The sequence below is a fragment of the Suricata suricatta genome, chromosome 17, assembly GCF_006229205.1.
Source record: "Suricata suricatta isolate VVHF042 chromosome 17, meerkat_22Aug2017_6uvM2_HiC, whole genome shotgun sequence".
NCBI lineage: Eukaryota > Metazoa > Chordata > Mammalia > Carnivora > Herpestidae > Suricata > Suricata suricatta.
Genome location: NC_043716.1, coordinates 55,814,906 through 55,822,896, shown reverse-complemented (window position 1 = coordinate 55,822,896; position 7,991 = coordinate 55,814,906). Strand labels below are relative to the sequence as shown.

At 56.8% G+C, this 7,991-nt stretch overlaps 1 long non-coding RNA gene across 3 annotated transcripts in view; it reads right to left on the bottom strand.

Annotated features, from left to right (window-relative positions):
• Nucleotides 1–3,138: 3,138 nt before the first annotated feature.
• The window catches only part of LOC115282104, a 7,527-nt gene continuing 2,674 nt past the window's right edge, over nucleotides 3,139–7,991 (bottom strand). Inside the window, exons 1-3 of one of the 3 annotated variants that reach the window (XR_003904512.1) lie at nucleotides 5,928–6,170; nucleotides 3,410–3,504; nucleotides 3,139–3,327 (exon numbers count right to left, since the gene is read on the bottom strand). This is a non-coding gene — a long non-coding RNA (uncharacterized LOC115282104). Of the gene's footprint in view, nucleotides 3,328–3,409; nucleotides 4,112–5,927; nucleotides 6,171–7,991 lie in introns of those variants that run through there. The other 2 variants (XR_003904513.1, XR_003904511.1) reach the window with 2 other exon arrangements.

Genomic DNA, 7,991 nt, shown 5'->3' with positions numbered 1-7,991 from the left:
GCCCAGCGTCAGGGGCTGTGGCCGGCCGGCCGCCGCGCCCACCTCGGGGCCCCCATCTGGGGCATCGCTGACGCCAAGCGGAGGGTGCTCTGGGCCAGGGCGCAGCTGTGCGGTCACGCGTACCTCCCGGAGGGCCCTTCCCACCCTAGCCTCGCCCTGCAGCAGAGGGAGCGGGGCGGTGCGTCCAGGGTCACAGAGCAAGGAAGGCAGGGGACACGGTTTGCTCACCGGCAAGAGCCAGGTCTTCCGAAAAGGCTCACGAAGAGCTCTCCCACTTTGCAGATGAGAAGAGGCAGCGGCTCAGGAGCTGAGCCAGGACTGGAGCCCACCAGCTGGGGAGAGCAGGCCGCCGCTGGGGGGTTACGGGGGTTCGCCCCCCGCCCGCCGCACTCTCTGCTCAGGCGGAGGCAGTGCTTCCGTCGCACTTTTATCTCCGATCTGCCACAGTCTGGCACTTTTCTAAAACACGATGTAAATGAAGCACTAGAGGAAAATAAGATGAAAAAACAAAGACATTTAATACACAAGCCCAATTCTTCAACATAAAACTCCTTTGTCAAGCTGCTATAAGTGTAAACACTCTCTCCTACGGGTCTGCCAAGGACCGGAGGCCGTGTGTAGGGGTGCTGGCGAGGTCCGCTGGGGGGCCAACCCCCTGCAGAGAAGGGGTGGGTCCTGTAGAACCACGTGGTGCTCCAGGCCTTGACCTAGCCAACAGACTGGCCTCAAAGCCAGCACAGAAGGCCGGCCAGTCGGCCGGGCCCAAGGGCCACTGTCACCCGGGAGCAGACCGCAGCCCTTCCCCGACAGCGCCTTTGCAAAAGGACCAGGAGCGTTGAAGGCAGGCATCCAGAAGTGACATTTGAGTACCACTGTCATCCCAAAGAATCTAAAATGGGAATGCCTGGGTGGCTCAGTCTGACTGGGGGAGAGGGACAGTGGGCAGGACCTCAGAGCCTGAGGGCACACTTGGAAAGGGGGTCACAGAGGTTACAATGCAGCCAGCACCGCTCCACCTGGTCAGCGCACAGGCCACACTGACAAAAAAAACCCAGAAACAGGAACAAGAGAATTTCAGGGGCTATTTACTGTTTTTTGTTTTCTTTATGGTAACTCTAGAATTCTCTAGGAATCGACCACTCTCTAGTCAGCAAGACTAAATCAGAAATACTACTTTTTGGGGACATGAAGTTCACTTCACTCCTGAAGTTACTAAATTCAAAAGCGTTTGTAGTGCGCTACCTGAGGGCCAAGTCTCCCACTGCCAGCATACGGGTCTCCGGCCCAGTGAGTGGAGTTTGATAGTAATTCTGGCTACAAGAAGGGATGGTAGAAGGAAGGAAGGAAGAAAAAATAGAGAAATCGCCAAAATGGTCCTGGCTTGTATTGGAAAATCCTCAAATAGCGTCAGGACCCCAGAAATAGCACGCACTTCACAGGAGATGCGTGCTGCGTGCTCAGCCAGGTCTCCAGGCACACGTCAGCTCCGAGCTCAGCACAGAGCCTGGAGCACAGAAAGCAAAAGAGGAAAACACGCCGCAATAACTGTGAGGATCAGGCAGCGGAGGCCACGCAACCAGTGCGTCTGAGACGGCGGAGGACAAAGCGCCAAGAACAGGATGGTGCCCACGCCTCGGTAAGGGAGAGGGCAGTTTCTCAGGTGAAGCCAGTCTCTTCTTAGCCCTGGCACCAGACCTGAATGAATCCCTCAGAAAGGTCTTCCTATAAGAGGAGTGAATTGTGCAGGACGGCGCCCCTCCCATAGAGGGCAGTGGGTGTGTAGGGGCAGTGGGACGAGGTGGAGGGTGTGCAGGGGGCAGTGGGACACAGGGTCTGCGCCAACCCCTCGGCTCAGAGCATGGATGTCGCAGGCTGGGTCTGGCCCCCAGGCCTGCTCTGTGGGGCCCTCCATCTCCGTGCGGGGGACACTGATCTCAGCACCGTGCGACGGACCCTTGACGCCCCTGACCCTCCAGGCCCACTCCCAGCCTAGCCAGTCTTGGGGCGACTCTGCGGGAGAGAGCAGCGGCCGAGGCCCAAAGGGCCCGCACTGGGCTGTGGAGAAAGCGTGGAAGGTCTGCACCCCTCCCCCAACACCTCGCCCACTGCACCCCTTCTGTCTGGCTGTCCCTGAATCACAGCCTTTAGAATAAGCTGGGGGCAGTGTTTCTAAGTTCCATGAGCTGCTCCAGCAAGCTGAACTCGAAGAGGGGGTCGTCGTGGGTCTTCTGAGGTATAGGCGGTCGTCAGAAGCACAGGGGACAGGGGACAACCCAGACTTGCAACTGGCGCCTGGGTGGGGTCAGTCTTGTGGGACTGTAACCCCAGGCAGTTACTCGGAACTGAGTCCAACCGGAGAGGATGCTTGGCCCGCACCGGGCAGGGGTGGGAGGGAGGCAGGTGCAAGGTCGCCGGGGCAGCTGAGGTCTCCTCCCTGCAGGGTCTGGAGCAGGGCAGCGCCCCTCCCGGCCCCACTCCTGCCAGCCTCCGGGCCTCGCCCACACGCCCACCTCAACCTGCGTCAGCTGTGACACACCCCTCTGGCGCCCACCTGCCACCCTGGGCTGCAGACCGCCCGCGCGCACCCCGCCAGGCTCCTGCTCCCCATTTCCTAGGCCCCTTCCACGGCACCCTCTATCGAGGTGCCCAAGCTAAACACAGGGGATTAGCCTTGCCTTCCCGCTGCCTGTCCTGCCCAGGCACCTTAGCCACCGTCAAGGGCTCCAGCCGGGAGACCCCTGGACCCTCCACCCCGCTCACTCAGGGCCGCCAACAGGATCCTGTAACGGAAGACAAAGCCTAATGCCCAGGGCTTCCCGAGCCACCGCACATGGACCCATCGTCACGTTCTCTCGGGCTGGGACTTGCCAGGCCCTGGAGCCCCGCGCCTGCCGCCACGTGCCAGGCGGGGCCAGACCCCCAGGTGGCTCCATCACAGGGAACGGCCCCCGTCCGCGAGGCCCCTGGCCCACCCTGGCCACACTGCTCCTGGCTACTCTCAACCCCAAATACCCGAGCACCCCGCGCTCCGATCACCAGCCCTCACCCTCACCCTCCGTGTGGTCGCTGCAGACCCACAGTGACCGCATCCGCAGGTGTGTTAACGGGTGTGTAAGTGAATCACAGAAAAACTAGAGATTCGCCTTTAAAAGTGTTTACTTCAGTAATAAAGGAAGCTGTTGGCTTCAAATTCAGTCAGTGGCCAGGCGCCTGCCCCGAGCAGACAGCCAGGACGTGCGGACGGCGCCTCGGCTGTCGTCGGGGCCCCGAGCCCCAGCACACAGGGGATGACGACTGTGTCCTTCATCCGGGACCAAGCCCCTCCGACTGTAACGGGAAGAAAATGATGCTGGTCATACAAGACTCCACCAGACACAGCTCCCCTCCTTAGATTCATTCGTTCACTCACCTAACAAGCATGCACTCAGCACCCAGTGGGTGCCAGGGGCTGTTTTACTGCAGACATGCAGGTAAGGTCCCCGCACCAGTGGTCTGTCTGTCCTCCTGGGGTGAGGCAAACGGGCAATAGAGCGGCTGAGGACACGGGGCGACTGGGCAGAGGCCAAGGAGGCCCACGAGGGAAGACCAGGAGGGGGGCCGCGTGGCCTTCAGGAGGCCTGCATGTCCGGGTCAGGCCGGGGTCCCCGTGCTGGCTACAGGGCTCTCAGGACCACGGGGAGACCCGGGTTACCGCAGGCCAGGCGGCCACAGAGCCCAGGGAGGGCCCTGGCGTGGAACTGGCGATCTCCGTGGGTGGGGGGTCTGTCCACACCAATTACAGGGACCTGTATGAGCAAGGGGGCCGGCATGTGGCCCAGGGGCTCTGGACTCCGGCACAGTCTCGTCAACAAAAACGGATACACACGCAGGCCACCCACATGGCTGCGCCCACGCACGGGGGCAGGATCAGGACTTAAGCAGACACACACCACTAAACAACGTCCCTGCTACTGTGATGACTCAGTCTCCCCAAGTGCCCATGAGTCACCACTCGGACCTTCACAGACAACATACCAAGGTCTTCGAGGTCAACAGGCCTCCTTGCTTCCGGGGACTGCGCCTTTGCGCCCTGTCCTGTGCCGTGGGCCCCGCCACCAAGTCTGCCTCTCAGATGTGCTGGTCACAGAGCCACAGCTGCCCACAGGAGTTAACTCTTTTTTTTTTTTAATTTTTTTATGTTTTTTTATTTATTTTTGAGAGAAAGAGAGAGACAGCGCAAGCAGGGGAGGATCAGAAAGAGAGGGAGACACAGAATCTGAAGCAGGCTCCAGGCTCTGAGCTAGCTGTCAGCACAGAGCCCGACATGGGGCTTGAACCCACAAACTGTGAGATCATGACCTGAGCTGAAGTCAGACGCTTAACCGACTGAGCTACCCAGGCGCCCAGGAGTTAACTCTTGAAATACAGACAGCTAACCACACGACCCCATGCCTGCGGCTCTGGCCATCTTCAAGGTGAAGCTCACCGTGTTGGGCACAGTATATGAAGAACGGAGGACAGGGCCTGGCCCCTCCCCAGAGAGACCAGCTTCTGCCATGCACGCCAGAGTCCACGGCACTCAGGACCCACAGGCAACCTGGCACTCTCTCTGGGGTGCCCCTCTCCTCCTCACCCATCACAGGACAGCCTGAGGCTGACATTAATCGGCTTTAAACATCACAGATTCAGAGTCTGGACCTGATCTGTCTGTCGGCCAGCAGGTGTCCCCAGCAAGCACCCAGTTTTCAGGAGGGACCACGTGAAACTTCTGGGGAAACAGCAGAAATCTCCATAAAAGGGAGAGGCCCACAGCTCACGTGGCTTTGCTCAGGGCGTTCACAGTCCTCTGGGAGAGCCTGTGGGTCAGCAGGGGGCGGAGCGGGGCCGCGCTGGTCACGACATCACTTCGGTTTTCTCATTTCTAACGCTTTATCTCATGCGGACCCCCGGCCATTAGGAAGATGGAACCAGCCCCTCACGAAAGCCCTGGGTTCCCGACACGGAAAACCTATCGGTCCCAAACAGACACAAGCCCCATCTGGAAGTTGACCTCAGTCGTCAGTTCCTCCGAATGGGCCCTAGCACTAAGCCAGGGCCGCGAGGAGCATGGAGCAGCTTGGGACCCACTCGCCCAAGCCTCCCAGTGCTGGGCAGAGGGCCGCCCGTCGGAGACCAGGGGGCAACGCCTAGGGCTTGGCCTTCCACACTTAGCACAGGGAGAGAGAGGCTTCCAGTGAGCCCCGCAGCTCCTCATGAGGACAGAGCCAAAGACCGCCAGCTGCAGGTGGGGTCCGGGCCAAGTCTGCGCGACAGCCGGCTCCACCGTTAAGAGGAAGGAGTTCAAGACAGAGGGTGAGTCCCAGTGAACAATAAAGAGGCCCCGGGCAGAGACAGAGCTTTCCAGGCGCAGTGGGCTCTGCAGGGCTCCCCTTGCCCCGGGGGGCGAGCCCGCCTCCCCGACAGGGACTAGATGTGGGATGGACAGGGGAGGGGTGCGACAGGACGCTCCTGTCCCACGAAGACTCTGCCCTTCACCCAGACGGCCAGCTCTCAGAGGTAAACCAGACAGGATGTCAGAATTGATCGCACTCTGTGGCTGACCCAAACTTTGAAGCAATTTGTTTTATAGTACACATTGGATCATTATTAATTGGAAAAGCATTGTGTGACTTCATTAAAACACAAGCAATGGGGCGCTTGGGGGGCTCAGTTGGTTGAGAGTCTGACTTCAGCTCAGGTCATGATCTCGCGGTTCGTGAGTTCGAGTTCAGAGCCTGGAGCCTGCTTTGGATTCTGTCTCCCTCCCTCTCTGCCCCTCCCCCGCGCACACTCTGTCTCTCTCTCTCTGTCTCAAAAATAAACATTAAAATAAATAAATAAAACACAAGCAGTTACCGACTCTACAATTTACACAAAGGGACCGTTGGTAAAGGCTAAAAGTCGGTCACCTATGAACAAGCGAAGAATGGGCGCCTGAGCCACACTCAGGATGCGCAGTCTTCACGGGGCACCACACGCCCGTGACCTCGAGTCTGTTTTCCCGTCCTCCACCGACTGCCAAACAGCACCCATAGCCATTTGTAAAATCTGAAAGGAGAGAGATGAGCCAAGGGCAGGTGTGGATGCCGCCAGGGGCTCTGCTGGGGGTGACGGGCACCACTAGAGAGGGGTATGCGGCGCTCTTTTATTTGAATTTACACCTGCCAAATTCCAAACAAACACAAACAAACAATAACCAAACAAAAATTGATTAAATGAGAAATACAGGGAAAATGAGTCATCTTATAAGGAAGAGCTGCTGACTTTTTTGTTTATTTATTTGAGTAATCTCTATATCCAACATTGGCTTGAACTCACAACGCTGAGATCAAGAGCCCCACGCTCCACCGAGGGAGCCGGCCAGGCGCCCCAAGAGCTCCTGACTTTTAGAATCACACAGGTTACACGGGGCGCCTGAGGGCTCGGTCCATTAACGGTCCGACTTCGGCTCAGGTCATGATCTCACGGTTAGGAGTTCGAGCCCCTCGTCAGGCTCTGTGCTGACAGCTCAGAGCCTGGAGCCTGCTTCGGATTCTGTGTCTCTGTCCCTCTCTGCCCCTCCTCCACTCATGCTCTGTCTCTCTCAACCAAAAGTAAATGAACACTAAAAAATAGTACTTAAAAAAAATAACAATCGTTTTAGAAAACACCCATTTGTAATGGTAGAAAGTATGGTTAGAAACATTATTTACAGGGCACCTGGGTGGCTCTCTCGGTTAAGGATCCGACTTGGGCTCAAGTCATGATCTCACGGTTCATGGGTTCGAGCCTTGCATCAGGCAGGCTCTGTGCTGACAGCTCAGAGCCTGGAACCTGCTTCGCACTCTGGGTCTCCTTCTCTCTCTGCCCCTCCCCCACTGATGCTCTGTCTCTGTCACAAAAATAAACATTAAAAAATGTTTTTAAATAAAAACTGAAAAAAAAAAGAAACACGTTATTTACATAGTCTCAAATTATCTCCTGACAGGTTGCTTAGCATTTACAAACGGAAAAACAGTAGCTTTATAATGGAGACACCACCTAAACCACTTAAACAAAGTGCCACCAGTAATAGACGGACTGGCATCATCTGCCTCCTGAGGAGACGCACTGAGAAGGGCGCACCTTCACTGCTGAGGTTTTCTTCTAACAAAGGCATAGCTTGGAGCGCCTGGCTGGCTCCGCCCGAGGACTGTGTCTCTTGATCTCTGGGTGGGGAGCTCGAGCTCCATGCTGGGTGTAGGGATTAGTTAAAAATCCGCCTCTGTGCTCAGAGCCGGGAGCTGCTTCGGATTCTGTCTCCCTCTCTTTCTGCCCCTCCCCTGCTGTCGACCTCTCAAAAGAAATAAATAAACTTTAAAAATTAAATAAAATTTCAACTTAAAAATGTATACTTTGTGGGGGTTTTTTGTTTATTTATTTTTGAGAGACAGAGAGACAGCGGAAGCAGGGGAGGGTCAGAGAGAGGGAGACACAGAATCCAAAGCAGGCTCCAGGCTCTGAGCTGTCAGCACAGAGCCAGATGCAGGGCTTGAACCCACTAACCGTGACATCATGACCTGAGCCGAAACTGGACCCTTAACCGACTGAGCCACCCAGGCGCCCCCAAAATGCATACTTTGTAATTAATCGTGAAGCAGCCTAAGGCAAAAACCCAAATTAAGGGGCATTCCACAAAAACAGGTGACTCCTAAAAAGCGACATGAAGACTCAGGAATTGCTCCAGACTGAAGGAGAGTTGGGACCGGCCTCTGGGAGGATAGTTACGGAGCCTGCGTGAACGCTGCTTCTGTTGGAGCGTGAATTTCCTCAGTGGGCCAGGAGACCGGCTCCGGGACCCGCTCCGGGACCCGCTCAGCGACCTGCTCAGCGACCTGCCCGACCTGCCCCGAGAGGAGACGCAACATTCGGGGGAATCTCTGCAAAACGTGCGCGAACTCTTTGTGCTACTTTTGCAACTTTGGTGTAAATCTCGAATAAATGGGGGGCGGGGG